The sequence below is a fragment of the Symphalangus syndactylus genome, chromosome 19 (genome assembly GCF_028878055.3).
Source record: "Symphalangus syndactylus isolate Jambi chromosome 19, NHGRI_mSymSyn1-v2.1_pri, whole genome shotgun sequence".
In the NCBI taxonomy this organism is placed as follows: Eukaryota; Metazoa; Chordata; class Mammalia; order Primates; family Hylobatidae; genus Symphalangus; species Symphalangus syndactylus.
In genome coordinates this window covers 50397370-50415786 of record NC_072434.2, presented here as the reverse complement: position 1 = coordinate 50415786, position 18417 = coordinate 50397370, and the positions used below count along the sequence as shown (strand labels likewise).

The following is an 18417-nucleotide window of genomic DNA, read 5'->3' as shown; positions in this document are numbered from 1 at the left end:
AAAAGTCAAAGGAGTTGAGAGAGGGAGATTGTAGAGCACAAAGAAGGGCGTGATAGTTGGCATAATCGGGAGGGGCGGTATTTTCAACACCATGTCATCCATACCAACAAGTGCAAAGGTGAGGGCAGGGCGAGCAGCCATGATGTGTTATAGCTGAGGTTTGCTGACCAGCCCCCTGACCCGAAGACACCCTCATTACAAAGGTGCCCAAAAGCACCCACCACCCATCCCAAACTAAGTCTTCTTGGTTCATAACTCTGCTGCCCAATATGGTAGCCACCAACTACATGTTAGTTAACTAACTACTGAGCACTTGAAATGTAGCTAGTCTGAATTAAAATCTGCTATAAGTGTAAAGTACACCTGAATTTCAAAGATTTAATATGAAAAAATGAATGTAAAATTTCTCTTTTTTTGGTACTGTTTACATGGTGAAATGATAATATTTTGGATATATTGGATTAAATAAAATATATTAAAATTAATTTCACCTGTTTTCTTTTTATTTTCTTTAATGTACTCCTAGAAAACTTAAAATGTATCTCAAATTCTTTTTCTTTTTTTCTTTTTTTTTTTTTGAGACAGGCTCTCATTCTGTCACCCAGGCTGAAGTGCAGTGGTGTGATCTCAGCTCACTGTAACCTCCGCCTCCCAGGTTCAAGTGATTCTCCAACCTCAGCCTCCCAAGTAGCCGGGACTACAGGCACACACCACCACGCCTGGCTAATTTTTGTATTTTTTGGTAGAGACAGGGTTTCAGCATGTTGGCCAGGTTGGTCTTGAACTCCTGACCTCAAGTGATCTGCCCACCTTGGCCTCCCAAAGTGCTGGGATTACAGGCATGAGCCACCACGCCTGGACCTTCAGATTCTACTTCTATTGGCAAGAGCTGGTCCATATACCAAATTTGGGCTAAATGAATGTTTTGGGCCCATTTAACCAAGAAGTTGATCTGAATAGCAACAGAACTGATACGTTTTGATTTGTTGGACATGGGAATGGAGTGCCAGGGAGCTGTGACCTGAAATAAGAAAGAGGTGCTCACTGGGATACCAGAAGCAGATTTTTATGATGTGCCACTGATTGGGGCAAGAAAAGAGCCAAACATTCAAAATGAGACCAAATGTCAAAAAAGCCCACAAGCCTTCCAGTGAAGACAAGGATGACCCTGGACCTGCTTCCAATCCAGGATTCTCCCCTTCTAGCTCTGCACTGGGCCTTAACTTCCCCAGCTCCTGTCTGCCCCCTCCACTGACCTCAGGTGACCTCCAAACCGCCCCACCCCGCCCCATCCTCTTCGCTTGCTCCCACCAGTCTCTTTAGGACACTAAGCCCAACAACCTCATGCATTCCAAAAAGCCTTTCCCAACCAGCCAGCACTGGGGCCGATTACCCGCCCCCTTGCCAGCAGCCTCCCCTTTCAGGAGATTCCTGCCAACAGTTAAGAAAGGAGGCAATAGATACAGCGCGACCGGCATGGCTTGTGAGCCAGGAAATCCAGATCCTACCTCAGATTTGTCCAATTTCTGCTGGGTGAGTTTAAGGCACATCACAACTTCTCTGGGCCTCAGCTGCTTATCTGCTACCTACTAATACTGTCCTAAGTCTACGGACTTGCCAGAGGGTTCAATGAGATAATGGGAGTACAAATGCTTTGCTAAAGAAGAAGTGATACCCAGATGAAAGGGAATATTGTAATCTAGAGAGGGAAGCAGAAGAGACGTGAAAAAGGAAAAGGAGGGTTCAGGAAGGAGGTGTCACTTGCAAAGACAAGGTGTGAATCCCCTCCATTGTACTAAGAGGGGCTGACCTTTCCTACGGCAGGAGGGCACCTCCACCTCCCCAAGAGCCAGCACAGGCCGAAGCCTTCCTATCAGAGAACACCACATACCTGGCTTCAGAAATTTTCCTGCAGCTGAATAAATAAAAGTGATTCCACGGAAAATGTCCTAAACAAAACCCGAATGCAGCTGTTAATGAATTGCTTGAGATTTTTTTTTTTTTCTTTTTTGAGACAGAGTCTTGCTTTGTCACCCAGGCTGGAGTGAAATGGCATGATCTCGGCTCACTGCAACCTCCGCCTCCCGGGTTCAAGCAATTCTCCTGCTTCAGCCTCCCAAGTAGCTGGGATTGCAGGTGCCCGCCACCAAGCCTGGCTAATTTTTTTGTATTTTTAGTAGAGACGGGGTTTTGCCATGTTGGCCAGGCTGGTCTTGAACTCCTGACCTAAGGTGATCCACCTACCTCAGCCTCCCAAAGTGCTGGGATTACAGATGTGAGCCACCATGCCTGGCCCTGCTTGAGATTTTAATGTTACACAGCACTGAAAGGAGGATTTTAAGCTCCATTGTGAAAGTTTTAACTCATCCAAGGTTCACTGGCCCTCTGAACCCTCCTGCAACACGGTGAAGGAAGGAAAATGGGGAATCTAAAGAATGGAAGATGTTAAGCAGGGGTTGCTTTCTCTTGATGCTGCACTGGGCTCTGATAACCCAGTACCCAAAAAGCTGCTTTGAACACATTCACATTTTATTTAACCCTCAGTAGAACCTTTGAAGGAAGGAATTATTATCTCCATTTAAAAGAATTGGCAACTGAGGTTTGGAGGTGCCCAGTAGGGATTCAGGACTCGCTCTTTCTATTTAGTAGTGTTCCCCATTGCAGACTCACTCTCTCTCTTTTTTTAAGACAAGGTCCCATTCTGCCACCCAGGCTGGAGTACAGTGGTGCCATCATGGCTCACTGTGGCCTCAAACTCCTGGCCTCAAGCAATCCTCCTGGCTCAGCCTCCTAAGTAGGTGGGACTACAGGCATGTGCCACCATGCCCGGCTAATTTTTATTTGTATGTTATTGTAGAGATAGGGGTCTCACTATGTTGCCCAGGCTGGTTTCAAACTGCTGGCCTCAAGCGATCCTCCTGCCTCAGCCCCTGAAAGCACTGGGATTACAGACATGAGTCACTGCACCCAGACCACAGATTTTCTTTACTCAGACCCAGACATAATATAATGACTTGCAGTAAGTTCAAGATGGAGTGTGAGGAAAAAAACAGCAGGACAATAGCTGGGCCCCATTTTTATTTAAAAAACTTTCTATCCAAATATATCTGGATATGTATCTAACACTATATAAGAATATGCAGTTATATATCATATACATATAGTGCCAAACTAGATCAATTTCCTCCAAACTGGTCCATATGCTCTAACCACCAGTTCTTGACAGTTTAAAGTTTTTGCCTTTATATGCTTCTATATTATTTTATTATTATTATTTTTTAAACAGATTCTCTATCCTTGTCACTCAGGCAGAGGTGCAGTGGCATGATCATAATTCATTGCCTCTATATATTTTTCAATGTTTGCTGCTAACTGGTATGATATTTATAATAATTTTTAATAAAAAAAATTCCCAATAGTGTTCACAGAGGCTTTCAAATTGTAAAGGCCACCCCCTCCAACATACACTTTATTTGGAGGAAGTAATATAATACAATATAACATAATAATAATTTCTTTTCCTCTCCTCCTTTTCCAAATTATTCCTAAAAATTCTCTTTCTATTAGTTTCCGTAGCAATTAAACACACAAACACACACAAACATTTCACTCTGTCCTTTTTTTTAAGCTTAAAAGGATAATAAAGTAAGATAGTAAACATCTTACAATGCAATAAATGTTTGCCAAGGGTGGGTGTTTTGGTGTCATCCCCAGTAAAGATGCCAGACACCACAGCTGAGAGCAAACGGGCCCACCCGTCATTGCATTTTTCCAGATGTCCTGGCCCCACGTTCACTTCCTCCAGGTTCCTTCTCAGGCCATCATGCAGGAAGCATCCCATTTGCCTCACCTAACTGCTTCTCAACCCACAATCAAAATTTTCCTGAGGAGTCGGGTGCGGTGGCTCACACCTGTAATCTCAGCACTTTGGGAGGCTGAGGTGGGTAGATCGCCTGAGGTGAGGAGTTCGAGACCAGCCTGGCCAACATGGTGAAACCCTGTCCTACTAAAAATACAAAAATTAGCCGAACGTCGTGGTGCACACCTGCAGTCCCAGCTACTTGGGAGGCTGAGGCAGGAGAATGGCTTGAATCCGGGAGGCAGAGGTTGCAGTGAGCTGAGATCACAGCACTGCACTCCAGCCTGTGTGGCAGAAAGAGACTCTGCCAAAAAAAAAAAAAAAATTCCTAAGGAGTAGTTAAAATTCATTTCCTAATCTGATAAACAGACTATAATGTGAATAGTTTAGAATTTCCTTTCTCCTCCCCTGTAACATATTAACATTCTGATAACATTGTAATAACTCCACAGTAAGCTTATGGCAGAGATCTCAGACAAGTCAATTGGCTGTGGGACCTCAGCCATCACCGAAGGTCCACTGCTCACCTTCCAGCCAGGTGTGGCCATGGTGGGAGTGACTCAAGGCTAGTGTTGCCAGACCTGATTTGTTTTTCAAAAGAAGCTAGACATGTGGATTTATGTAAAATCTGATTTTTAAATGTTGACAGAATTCTTCTTTTTAAAAAAATGCTATGAAGGTCAAACAAAACCCAAATGCAAGCCAAATGCCACCCCTGTGCCTGCCAGCTAGGCCCTGAAGGCTGTCTCAGCATACCTCTCCAGCCTCATTTCCAATTCCTCTGCCCTTCACAAATGCCACTCACACCTCATCCCCTGCCTTAACACCCCTGTGCCTTTGCTCACCCCATATCCACCCTGTAGGATGCCCTTTTTTGTCTTTTCTATCAGACTGGCAAGTGGCAGGTTGCAGCTTGGTCTCCGGGCCCCAGGAACCAGCATTCACCTCTGCCTGCCCTTTGCTCCTGGTCTCTAGCGCCCTAGGGAAAAGTGTTTTCTGCATGATTCAGGCTCTTCTTTGGAAGGCTAACTACAGTTATGATGGATGACAGTGGGGACGCACCTTCCCCAGAGGCTAACAGGAAAGCCAGCTGGAGAGGCTCACACAGGCGCCTGCATGGAGAGGAGCCTAATGACACTCTTATTGCCCAGGGCGGCTGCCTGGCCAGAAAATGTGCCTTCTGCAGTCAGGACAAGAGCAGGGGTGGGAGGATCGTCTAGAGAGCCCTGAAGTGAGGCTATGTTGGTTACCAGAAAACTCCTGAGCAGCTGCACCCCCCTACCCCTCCTCACTCACCAGCCAGGAGACTGGGCCAGGTGCTCCTGCTTCCGATCTCTCTCCTGGTCCAGGCTGGAGAGAACTATCCTGGTCTCAGGAGGAATCACAGAGAATCTAGCCAGGCTGACATTCTCAAAAGCCCAACCACCCTCTCAAAGGAGCAGTTTCCAACATCCACCAACACTCATCCCAAGATCAAAGGGTTAAGGAAAACTCTCGTTTCCTGCTACCACCACCACAACCACCACCCCCAAAGTCAAGCCAGGGAGGGAACACCGAGGGCACCTCTCCCCAGGGAACTCAGCACCTCAGAGAACTTGCCTAGAAGGCAACGATCTGGGAAAAATGTCACAGGGCCCAACCCCTGCCAGAGCAAGGCAGATTCCTAAGTCCCCTCCCACCTAGACTTGGCATCTAAGCAGCTGGGGTGGAGGAGCAGGGTCCCCCTGACTTCTGATTCTCCTGCCTCTTTTTCCTCCATCTCCTCCCTTAGGGACCCTCCCAGAACCTCCCTTGGGGCTCCCCGGGGCTTTCAATCCTCACCTCCAGGATAACTTGAAGAATACCACGTGTTTTAGCCTGTCTGGGCTCTGCTATCACAAACTACCATAGGATGGGTGGCTTCCAAACAAAAGATGTGTGTATGTCTCACCGTTCTGGAGGCTGGGAGAACACCATCAGTGTGCCAGCATGGCCGGGTTCTGGTGCAGTCCCTCTTTCAGCTTGCAGACTGTTGGCATCTGGTGTGTCCTCATGTGACAGAAGGGTTGACAGAGCTCTCTCTTCTAAGAGCACTATCCCATTTGTGAGGCCTCCACCTTCATGACCTAAATTACCTCCCAAAGATTCCATGTCCTAATACCATCACATTGGGGATTAGAACGTCGACATATGAATTCTGGGAGGACACCAGCTTTCAGACCACAGCACCAGGCTCTCATTGAGAACTCCAGGCAGACCTGGTAGCATCCACCGGCACTTTAGCTCAATAAATCCTCGGCCGGGCGCGGTGGCTCACGCTTGTAATCCCAGCACTTTGGGAGGCCGAGGCGGGCGGATCACGAGGTCAGGAGATCGAGACCACGGTGAAACCTCGTCTCTACTAAAAATACAAAAAAAAAAATTAGCCGGGCGTGGCGGCGGGCGCCTGTAGTCCCAGCTACTCGGAGAGGCTGAGGCAGGAGAATGGCATGAACCCGGGAGGCGGAGCTTGCAGTGAGCCGAGATTGCGCCACTGCACTCCACCCTGGGCGACAGAGCGAGACTCCGTCTCAAAAAAAAAAATTAAAAAAAAAATAAATAAATAAAAAATAAATCCTCAACACACCAGTGAGGTAGGATCTTTTAACCTATTTTAAAGGCAAGAAAGTTAACTTCAAAACCACTTTATAATTAGAAAGGAAAAAGAAACCTTCAACTGAAAGAAGACTACATTACTTAAAAAAAAAAAAGGCTAATTTTATTAACTAGTTATTATATGCCAAGGGCTTTAAGTGCACTATCTCATTTCATCTTTGGTAACCCTATAATACAATCTTTTTTGTCCCCATTTTACAGATAGGAAGCTGAGGATAGGGCAGCGATGTGACTTAGCCAAGGCCCAGGGAATTTCACTCTTCCACGGGCCACACTGCGATGGGCTAACAGGTTCTCCTTCCAGGTAACACAACTGCATTTTAACAAGAGCTGCCTGGAGAAGACACAGTAGCCCAAAGCAATGGCTCAAAAGCTGGGAATTTCTCTGCCAGTGGCAGAGCTGTCAGGGCAGGAGCCTTTTGGCACCACCAAGCATCACCCGAAGGCGGCCGCCCACCGGCCTGGCTGACACAGGGCTCCATTCAGCAGTCGGCAAAGCCAAGGGACATGGGGGTAGAATGAAGAAGAGGATTAGGTCAGGGAAGGCCAGCCCCATGGCAGGCACTACAGCAAGGCAAGCAAGCACCTGAAGAATGTGCTCCTCCCCTGTCCCCTTGCCCCAAATATCAGTCACTTAACAACGTGGAATCATCAGTGCCAGGGCACGGCAGCAAACTGGGGCAAAAGTCCTCATTCAGCTCAGTCACTCAATCCCCTTGCAACCCAGGGCCTGCCACCTGCCCTCTCTGGTTCGCTCCTGAGTTGTAAGACAAGGGGGACGATCTAGGTAAGCGGTAAGGTTTCTTCCACCTTCAGCTAATACAAAACCGCGCAGGAGCCTAGTGCATCTGGCACTTGGAGCAGCAGCATTAATGGCCAAGGTAGGCTGCAGGGAGGACTGGAGAGAGAGGGAGAAAGCAGCAGGGGCCAAAGAAAGGTGAGAGACAAGCTGTAGGTGACGGAGCCCAGAAAAGGGGTTTGGGAGGTTGGGGTGACAAGAATGGGCAAATTCCCTGAAAAGGGGGATGAAAGAAACAGTTCATTTGCTTTTATCAAGGTTCTACTGAGAAGGACTCCATGACAGATGCGGCACTGGGCACTGGGAAGGGGAGAGGGAGCTTCCATGCAGAGGGACAGCCATGCACAGCAACAGCAATGAGCTCTTCACAAGGCCAGAGCCAGGTACTATGATGAATAGTGCCTGCTGCTCATGTTGGAGAGAAATCAGGGAAGCCTTCCTACAGGAGCTCACCTGAGAAGATGGGGACAATTTCACCCAGTCTAAGTCTAGTTCCTCCCACCCAAATGGAAAGAACTATCCAAAATGGCGCTGAAGCACTAGAGGGAGAATAGGTAAATTTAGGGAAGCACCATTATCTCCGTTTCACAAATACAAAAACTGAGGTTCAGCATGGTCACGGCCAGGTAGCAGAGCTGGCATTAGAACCCATTCTGCCTGACCCCACAGCTTTTGCTTGTAATTTCTATTCTGTCATCACTCCTGCAGACTGTGTGCCTGTGAGTGGGTTAAGGGTGAGAGGGGAAGGGAACTGGCGTGAGAACAAGCAAAGGCCAGAGAGATGGATTGGGGAAGATGAGGATGGATAGTAGGCACTTTCCTACCAAAACAATATGGCAGCCAGAGTTTTCCCAAACACACTCTTCCCGGTTGCCTGTAGTAGGTTTTAAGAACAAGTTTCTAGAATCAGGCAGATCCAGGCTGAGCTCCTGGCTCCACCACTTGATATCTCGGGTACCCCAGAGCAAGTGTTTAACCTCTTAGAGCTTCACTTTGCTCACCAATACAACGGGAATAACAGTCATACCTTATTGAGTAGCGGGTAAAGATGAAACAACTGCTATATTCAAAGGTCTTGGCATGGTGTCTGGCACAAGTTTGATAAAAGGTAGCAAAAAAAACAGAACCACTACTGTAATAAATATTGCTCCAGTAGACTCTCCTGTTTCCTGGCTTCTTCCTCAAAATCAACATGGGGCCAGTCCTCCACATCCTCCCTCCTCCTCCTTTGCATACCCTCCATTTCAGAACCCACTTCAAAGCTACTTCTTCACCAGCTTCATCTCCTTTCTAGGATTCTAGTTTGCACTGGATCAAGGGATTCATCAGTTAGTCTACACAGACTCCTTAACCTCTCAGGATCATCATTGTGCACTAGGTGGTTGTTCCAGTAGGTTGCTTTGCATGGGATTAACCAAGCAATCAGCTCAGGGGCTGGTGGGTTTGTGGGCTGATAGAATTACCTGATGAGTCACCCGTATGTGCCTGCAATTTGTAAAGTGACCACTAGATAACATCAAAGCCTTCTACCCAAACCACAAATTCTGTGCTTTTGCAAATTTGCCAACAATTAAATAAAATTTACTACTGCTTAAGAATGTCTTCCACTAATTAGACAGTGATAGATGAGTATATAAAAAGTCAGGGTGGCCAGGCGTGGAGGCTCACGCCTGTAATCCCAGCACTTAAGGAGGCCGAAGCGGGTGGATCACAAGGTCAGGAGTTCAAGACCAGCCTGGCCCAAATGGTGAAACCCCATCTCTACTAAATATACAAAAATTAGCTGGATGTGGTGGTGGGTGCCTGTAATCCCAGCTACTTGGGAGGCTGAGGCAGGAGAATCGCTTGAACCTGGGAGGTGGAGGTTGCAGTGAGCTGACATCGTGCCACTGTACTCCAGCCTGGGTGACAGAGTAAGACTCCGTCTCCAAAAAAAAAAAGTCAGGGTGAGGGAGGGTAGGAAATTGGGGATAAAGCTTACTGACTTCCTGTCAGGGGGTCCTAACCTTTTTTGTGCTTTCATCCCTTTGGCAGACTGGTGAAGCCTAATGGACTCTTTCTCAGAACATTTAAAAATGCGTAAAATAAAATGCATAGCTTGACTACAAAGAAAACCAATAATATTGAAATAAAATTATTAAAATTTTTTAAATTGTGTAATATAGTAATATATTCTTCTTTATTAATGCATTAAATAACAAGCTCTGGCAGCGGGTATAGTAACTACTATAAATACAAAGCCATAGGGGACATAAATAATATTTCAAGGTATCTGTAGCAGCTAAAATGTAACATGAAAATATCTGTGATTTCTATTGGTGACAATGTCACAGGGACTGCAAATACACTGTGAATTGTTGCCTACATTCATAATACAAGAAAATCCTAAATAAAGATGCTCTTTTTTTTCCCCACCCAAGTTTACAGACTCCTCTGAATTCTATACACGAATCCCTTGGGGCTCTTGACCCTAAGTTAAGAGTCTCCGTTAGATCCTTTATGGCTCTGTAAGTATTTGTACTGGGCACATTTCTGAGTTCCCGCTCACCCTTCTCTCCTTCTTGAAGAATCTCCACCCACATCCTTTCTGCCTCAAAAGTTCTTCACATAGGACTCTCTTCTGCCCACCCCTCTCGTCCAACTGGCCCAGGGAGGACCCCTGCCACAGTGTCATCCCATGCCCTGGCTGCCTGGCACCTGCCAAGACACAGACTGGAGAGAAAGCCTCACTTTCAGAGAACCAGCTCAGACATCAGGATACTCTCTGGAACTTGAAGTCAGCAACAAAAGAGAGCTTCGTGCAATCGTAGGGCAAGGGGTGGGTTGGCAGGGGCTGTGTTAATCCATGGCACTTAGAATGTAGGCCAGTGACCAGCTGTAGTGGTGGGATGACCTTGAACTCAAAATCCTCTCCACAGCATCAACTGCCTCAAGGATGCTTGGCCTCCTTCCAGACCTGTGCTTAGACATCAATACAGTGGTCCCCCCAAACCCCTGTTATCTGCAGTTTCGCTTTCTGAAGTTTCAGTTACCGATGGTTAATCAAGGTCCAAAAATATCAAGACATTTTGAGAGAGAGAGAGAAAGACCATATTCACATAGTTTTTATTACAGTATTATTGTTATAATTGTTGTCTTTTGTTATTGTTAATCTCTTACTATGCTAATTTATAAATTAAACTTTATCATAGGTATGTATGTATGCATAGGAAAAAGCATAGCATATATAGATTTCAGTACTATCCATGGTTTTAGGCATCCACGGAGGGTCCTGAAATGTATCTCCCATGGGGAAGGAGGCACTACTGTACTGCATTTTATGGCTTCTCAGTCTCTTCCCGGAACCACAACTCAAGGGAGTCTCTGTTTTCTGTGTTACAAGAGCCCCGGGTCAGCACCATTTTATTAATATAGACAAAGAAGCTGAAGTTTAGTAAACTTGAATAATGTTCTCAGGCTCACAGGGATAATAAATGGTGAAGCCATTTTCCCTTTCTTTTCCTCTCACTCCCAAACACCCTATTATGGAGGGCAGGTGGGTAATGCCTTTTGTTATTATTTTTTATTTCAAATCACACAAATGATCCATGAAAATAATCTCTTAAAAATTCAAACGTTACACCGCATGTTCTCATTCATAAGTAGGAGTTGAACAATGAGAACGCATGGACACAGGGAGGGGAACATCACACACCGGGGCCTGCCGGGGGTGAGGGGCAACGGGAGGGAGAGCATTGGACAAATACCTAATGCATTTGGGGCTTAAAACCTAGATGACGGGTTGATAGGTGCAGCAAACCACCATGGCACATGTATACCTACGTAACAAACCTGCACGTTCTGCACATGTATCCCCAGGCTAAAAGTAAAATAATATATTTTTTAATTTAAACATTGATAAAATGCCCTCCCCATTCACACTCAACGTTGTACCTAATAACTGTAGACCCTGACCACACTATTATATTCAGCCACTACTGAACTTGCCATTCTGTCTTTTTGTTTTGTTTTGATTTGATTTGTTTTGTTTTTGAGATGAAGTCTTGCTCTTGCCGCCCAGGCTGGAGTACAGTGGCGCGATCTCGGCTCACTGCAACTTCCCGCTCCTGGGTTCAAGCGATTCTCCTGCCTCAGCCTACTGAGTAGCTGGGATTACAGGCATATGCCACCATGCCCAGATAATTTTTGTATTTTTAGTAGAGATGGAGTTTCTCCATGTTGGCCAGGCTGGTCTTGAACTCCTGACCTCAGGCGATTGGCCTGCCTCGGCCTCCCAAAGTGCTGGGATTACAGGTGTGAGCCACTGCGCCCGGCCTGCATTCTGTCTTTTAAACCTTTCCCCAGGAGTAGGATGGCTACCTTTTCCAAGGTAGAAGGGACAGCGGGGTGGGAAACACCGATGAACTGAGCGCAGCGCCTGAAAACACTCAGCCCTGCTGCCCAGTGCCCTGCTAGGAACATCCACATCGATGGCACCGAGAGCTGGCATCTCTGGGCTGCTGGGCAGAAACCAGGCTGTGGAGGGGAATCGGCACCGAAGGCTGCTCTTTTATCCTTGTGTGGAGCAAATTCTCCCGATGCTGTATTTCTCTCCCCGCTTGTCACTTGACGTCAGAGCCACAAATTAGAAATACATACCAAAGGAAACTCTGCAGACACAAAGGATCCTTCCACACAAAGGGGGAAAAGCCACAGCCACATTAAAAAAAAAAAAAAACTATCCAACCAACAAGTTTTATTTACTTTTGGGGAAAAAATGAGCAGAGTGATGGAACTGGGATTTGTGTTTTCTCCCACAATGCCTGTGTCTCCAGAAAGCTATTTGAGGAGGCAGAGCCCAGGGCCTGGGCGAGACAGTGAGGCGATCCTTTTGAAAACAGGGCTTCTTTCTCTTGGAGAAGGAACGCTCGGCCAGCTTCTTCAGACGCCACCAATCTATAACTGCCCATGTATCACATTCACCATCTACGTACTTTAAATCTTGGGACAGCATTTATTTTATCCTGGAAACTGTGACAGCCCTATTTTTAGCCGGAGGGCCCCTTTTCTCTCCTTTAATCCTACTTTGAAATATTATCTGTGTAGACTGGAGGCTGTTCACAAAAAGGCCCATTAGAAGCCTCTTAGTCCAAACTTGGTCTGGAAGATTGGCGTTTTGAGGCACAGAGAGGTTAGGAACCAGCTGTAAATCACACAGCTGCTTAGCGGTGAATCTAGGCTCCAATCCCAGGATACACTGACCTCCAAACCCATGCCTCTTCCCACAAATTCTACTGCAGTGTAGCACAAAGTGGTTAGCCATCTGATCTCCAAAGACAGAGGGCTCTGTGAAATCCCAGTTTTATGGTCATTTAATATGGACCATGACCCTGGGCAAGTCACTTAACCTCTCTGAGCCTCGATTTCCTTACCTATACATTGGGGATTATGGCAGTAACTAACTCTAGGATAAGGGTGAGGCTTGACTATGCCAGGGATCGACACACATGTACATTATGATATTGTACTGTTCCTGTTTCACACACAATCAAGTGGATCTGTGATAACTGTATCCACGCCACCATCCAGAAATTGGCAAGAAAGGATTGTTCTCAAACCCACTGTGCAGACAGGAAAATTGAGTCCCCCCGCCCAGAGATGACATAACTTGCACAACATCAGAGTTTTAAAAGTAAGTATATAGGTGGAGGCTGCAGTGAGCCATGTTCATGATACTGCACTCCAGCCTGGGTAACAGAGTGAGATCCTGTCTCAAAAATAAATAAATAAAAGTAAGCGTATTATCAGCACTAGGAAGTCCTAAATATCCTCCCCACCATACCTACCGAAGTACAGGTTGAACTAGGAGTAAAAGTTGCCTCTTCCCTTCCCACTGCAGAGCAGAGCCACGAGTGCACAAGCACATACTCCACGGCCCTTTCTTGTAAACTGGAATCAGCACGGGTCCTGGCACAGAGCAGAGGCTCAATGCAGTTTCAAAGAATGGGTGAATTCCTGAGTCAATGAAAATCCCAGTCTGCTAAGAAAGGGGTCAGGCAGGCAAGAGCTCTGGTAGCAGCAAGCAAGAACCCCGTTCTCTCCTTAGCCTGTTCTGCAGGAAGAAACCTTTGACAAGGTCAATAGCTGGGCCTCTGATCTCAATGGTCCACCAAGCGTATGCCCCAGTCTGGCCTACATGGCCCAATCCAGGACCCAGGAGGTAACTGTGAAGCACACGTGACCCTCCTCCAGCTAAAACAGATGTAATAACATTGCAGGCAAAGGGCGGTGAACAGGCCAGGGAGAGGGCCCATCTGTCTTCCTAATTGTCAACTCTGCCCATAATAAGATTTTTCTCCCTGTCACACCTTAGGCTGCTACTGAACTGAAGCAAAACCAAGATATCCGTCTTCCAGCCATGAGCAGTGGCCTTCATAAAGTACCAGGAACGAAAACAGGCTGCTTGGCTAAGAGAAGCAGACAGAGCTGGAAGGAGCTTGGGAATCCCTACTCATAGCCAGCTGTGGGTACTTAGGCAGTCACCGCACCTCACTGATCATCCATTTTCTGTAAAATTGAAGTCCAAAGTTTTGGAAATGGGTTAATGGAGCAGGGAGCTGTGAATCATGTAATATTGTATGCAAGATATTTTAGGTTTTACGCAGTTGGAGGAGAGTATCCATAATTTTCACCAGAATCTCAAAGATATATGCAATAACCACCATCCCCTCCCCACATAAAAAAGTTAAGAAATACTGGACAGGACAGTTTCCATCTAACAAGCATTTTTTGAACACCTTCTATGTGCCCTGCTCTGTGCTAGGTACTTGGAGAGCCCTGTTTTTAAGGTGCTCAGTGTAGCTGATGTTTGCTGTGACAGAAGCATGTCCAGGGAGCTTTAGGAACAAAGAGAAAGCAGCATTTGCCTCTATCTTGTCAGGAAGGGCCTTCTACAGGGCAAAAAACCTTATGTTTAATGCTGAAGTTCAAAGCTAAGAGTGCATTCACTGGGTGGGCAAGAATAATATTTTAGACCAAGGGTAGTAGTATGTGCAAAGGCAACGCGTGGCCCAGGAACCACTTGAAGCATAATTGTGCTGAACATATTGAGGGTGCTCATTGCAAGGGGCTGGGAAAGTGTTAGAGCCAGAAGTGAGGCTGGGAAGGCAGGTAAGGCCCAGATGAGGAAATACCATGTATGCCACCCTAAGGAATTTAACACTGTCAGCAAGTTCTTTCTAGTTTTAAAAGTCTAGGATGAGCCACCACTCCTAGCACAAATATCCCTAAATGTTGGGCAGAGGCTTTGGTTCACTGTGAGCTGAATGGACATTAGGAATGAACCGCTGCTCTTGGCACCACGAGCAGGCATGGGCTGTCTGACCAAGGTGTGCACATGGGGCAGTGAGTCCAGCGAGCTGCTGTTGGTCTCTCTCTCTCCTTCTCCCCACACTATGATCTAGCCAGGGGGCTTCCAACTGCTCATTATTACAGTTAAGAAAGGAAGGCACTGTCTGGACCAGTCAATGGGATGCACAACTAAAGGACTGCCCATTTGGGCCCCTGGTAGTAACTCAGCCAACAAAGGCTTTCAGTTCCTCTAACCCACTCTGCTACTCACCTTAGGCCCTCTCACATGCGGCTCCTTCTGCCTAAGGCTCATTCCACTCTCTCCTGTCATTCTGCAGACTGACCGACTACTGGACCTATCAGGTTTTCAGGGTATCTAGTCCTTTCAAAGAACTCAGCACTGGAGAATTCTCTATTTATGTGAGTGATTTGATTCCTGTTGGTGTTGGCCACTGGAATGCAAGCTCCATGAGGCCAGAAGGTGCCAGTTTTGTTCACTTCTGTACCTCACTACATTGACCAGTGCCTGGCACAGAGCATTTGTTGATTGAATTAGTCTGGTCTGATCCCCGAGCCATTCCCCAAAACTCACTTTCCCCAGGTCACATTATGGTCCAGTGAGGTGGGAAGGCTGGGCTTGAAAAGGCAATATTAGAACGGAATCTGCCTCTATTCCCAGCGTAGCTTTCCTGTGTCACGTTTTGAGAGGCTCTAAGCAACCTGGGCTTGATTTACCCAAGCAGGTCCTTGGGAATCGTGTTTAACTCAAGATGCTTTCTCCCATGCCTCAGCCGGGTCACTGGCTGCATCTGATCCTCCTCTGGCCCTATTTGGTGGACAGGACTTTGCCCAGGCCTCAGGGGGTCCTCCTCCCTCTCCTGGAAAATACTCCTTCTTTGCCCTAAAGCCTTGCACTCCAGGGCGCTTAGGAACTAAGACTGCGTTTGGCAGCCCCGAAGGATGCCCAGGGCAAGAGTTAGGTTCAGACCCAGCGTAGCGGCCGTGGGCTCGACTTTCCAACTCCCATTTCTGGCCGGTCTGCGGGGTCAAAGTACCCAGAGTCACAGGTTTGACCTTACCGGAGAGGCAGAAGGGGAAGGAGCTCACAGGAGGCATGCGGGCTGGGCAAAGCGCCCTCGGCGGCGTCTAGAGCACTCGGAGCTGCCCCATTGCCTCCACCCAAGGTCGTTGCCCAAAGGGAGCCCTGGAAAGTTCAGCCAGGGGCCGAGGAGTGCCAGGGTTGGCACTACGGGGAGACTTTCGCGACAAGAGAGAGACTAAGAGCTCGATTCCAGGTAGTAGTGGGAGCCCGCGGCAAAGAGCGCCCGGTCCCGCAGGCTGCATCACCGACCGCAGCGCCCAGCTCGGAAAAGGTGGACGGGGGCTGCACCACCTGAGCCACAAGGACAGCACGGCCTCCCCCTCCTCACCAGTGTTCTCCATCCCCAGAATTGGGGCGCGGAGAGCCAATCTGGGCTGGAAAAGGGGCAGCCCCCCTCCTTTTCTGTCGCAGACCCCAGGCTGGGAGGCGGGGGCGCCAGGTCGGCCCAAGCTGCCGCAGCCGCTGCTTTAAAGGGAGCCGGGAACGCGGCGCTGGGGAGGGGGCGAGGCGGGTGGCAGAGGCGAAAGGAGAGTGGTCGAGCGCCGGGGCGAACACTCGGGTCGCGCAGGGCGGGTGCTGAACACCCCAGCAGACGCGCTGCCGGGGACTGGGGTCGCAGAGTCCCTTACCTTAGCGAGCTGCGGAAGTCCTGCGCGAGGCAGCCCGCGGTGCACGGGGCCGGGGCAGCTGGGCGCACACCCCGGCTTCGGGGCGCACGCAACCTCCGGGTGCACTGTCCGCGTCCCAGGCGCGCACCCCGGGGCTGGCGCACCCTGGTCGTCCGCGGCGCGCACACCCTCCAGGCGCCCTCTGGCCGACGGTCTCGGCCCTGGCCCCGGCGCACCCCTGCGGGCACACCCACCGCGGCGGATGCGGGACTGGCCAGGCGCCGCCAGCCGTGGCTTCGCCCCGGGTCGCCAGCTGCCAACAGCGCCCGAGTCCCCGCCTTCGCTAGGGGAGAAAAAAAAGACTCCTGACGCGGCACGGGCTTTGGTGTGTAGGAAGGGGCAGAATTGCGAAACCGAGGGGAGGGTCTTAGCCTAGATAAAGTCAAAAGCCCTTGATAAACATGAGCTTAGAAGAAAAACTTTTTGAAAAGAGACCAAAAACTCCTAACCTGTTCATAGCGCTTTTCAGATTCCCAAAGTGCTTTCGTATGCGTTTATCTCGGTTCATCTAGACATTTCCATCCTCATTTGATAGGTGCAGAAACAGCACTAGACAAGGTAATGACTTGCCCCAGCCAGGACTGGAACCTTGGTCTGGCCACTGGGAAACTGCGTGCAGTAAGTGAGGTCCTCGCCAGCGGATGTGGGCCAGTGAGGGCTGGGGTCCTAGTAACAGAACTTTTACCTCTCCTAAATCGTCTTTTTCCATCTCCTTTTTTTCTTTCCAATCCTTGCTGTAGTCCCACTCGGGAACCCTAACTAAGTCATTTCACACGCCGACCTCCCACCAAAGGTTTGTTGTTGTTGTTGTTTGAGACGGAGTCTCGCTCTATCGCCAGGCTGGAGAGCAGTGATGCGATATCGCCAGGCTGGAGAGCAGTGGTGCGATCTCTACTCACTGCAACCTCCGCCTCCCTGGTTCAAGCGATTCTCCTGCTTCAGCTTCCCGAGTAGCTGGAACTACAGGCGCGCACCACCACGCCCAGCTAACTTTTGTATTTTTAGTAGAGACGGGGTTTCGCCATGTTGGCCAGCGGGTCTCGAACGCCAGGTGATCCGCGCGCCTCGGCCACCCAAAGTGCTGGGATTACAGGCGTGAGCCACGGCGCCCAGCCCACCGGAGTTTTTTTACCAGTTCAAATGTTTGCGTTTCAACCGCTAACGTTGAATGAACAGCTCACTAAGTGCCTGGTGGGCGTCGTGCACCCTAACCCTAGGAAAAAGGAACTGCTGCTACTCCCCCTTTACAGATGAAAACAGAGATAGGGAAGTAGAGGGCTGTGGAGCCCGTAAGACTCCGGATGCTAGCTCTGACCCCCACAATGGGCATCCTTCATGGGCCCATTGGCAAGGGCTAACACTTAAACAAAGGGGTTTCATTTTTGACATTGTGACCCAGATGGGGGAGTACTTTCTGGGACTTTCATTTTACATTTTTATAGAAATATGGTTATTTGAACGATTTCACTTCCACTAGAGCTCCATTGGAGCAAATCAATATCCCAGAGCAATAATAAATGGCAGCAGAGACTTTGTCCCAGTGTTGGGACATAGTAGGGAGTGGTGGGGACTGTGGTGAGCTTGATAGCAGCTCCAGGCTCTTGCCCAAGGGAAGGGGCTGCTGCTACTCAAGCTCAGTCTATTTTGTCATCTAGGGAAAGGGATTCATGTGGCCAGATCCTCCCATTTTTAAAAAGAAGCCATCAGCCGGACACGGTGGCTCACGCCAGTAATCCCAGCACTGTGGGAGGCCGAGGTGGGTGGATCACCTGAGGTCAGGAGTTGGAGACAAGCCTGGTCAACATGTGAAACCATCTCTACTAAAAATACAAAATTAGCCAGGCGTGGTGGTGCGTGCCTGTAATCCTAGCCACTCAGGAGGCTGAGGCAGGAGAATCACTTGAACCCGGGAGGCAGAGATTGCAGTGCGTCAAGATCGCACCACTGCCCTCCAGCCTAAGTGACAGAGCGAGACTCCGTCTCAAAAAAAAGCCATAAGTCAGCTATTTAAGTGAAGGCCCCAAAT

General features: G+C 48.5%; 1 protein-coding gene across 2 annotated transcripts in view; it reads right to left on the bottom strand.

Annotated features, from left to right (window-relative positions):
- Positions 1-16681, bottom strand: part of KANK4 (KN motif and ankyrin repeat domains 4) — an 86274-nt gene extending 69593 nt beyond the window's left edge. For both annotated transcript variants that reach the window (XM_055235428.2, XM_063613338.1), the window contains exon 1: positions 16353-16681. The gene's annotated coding sequence lies outside the window, so the exon portion shown is untranslated. The remainder of the gene's footprint in view (positions 1-16352) is intronic.
- Positions 16682-18417: the final 1736 nt, after the last annotated feature.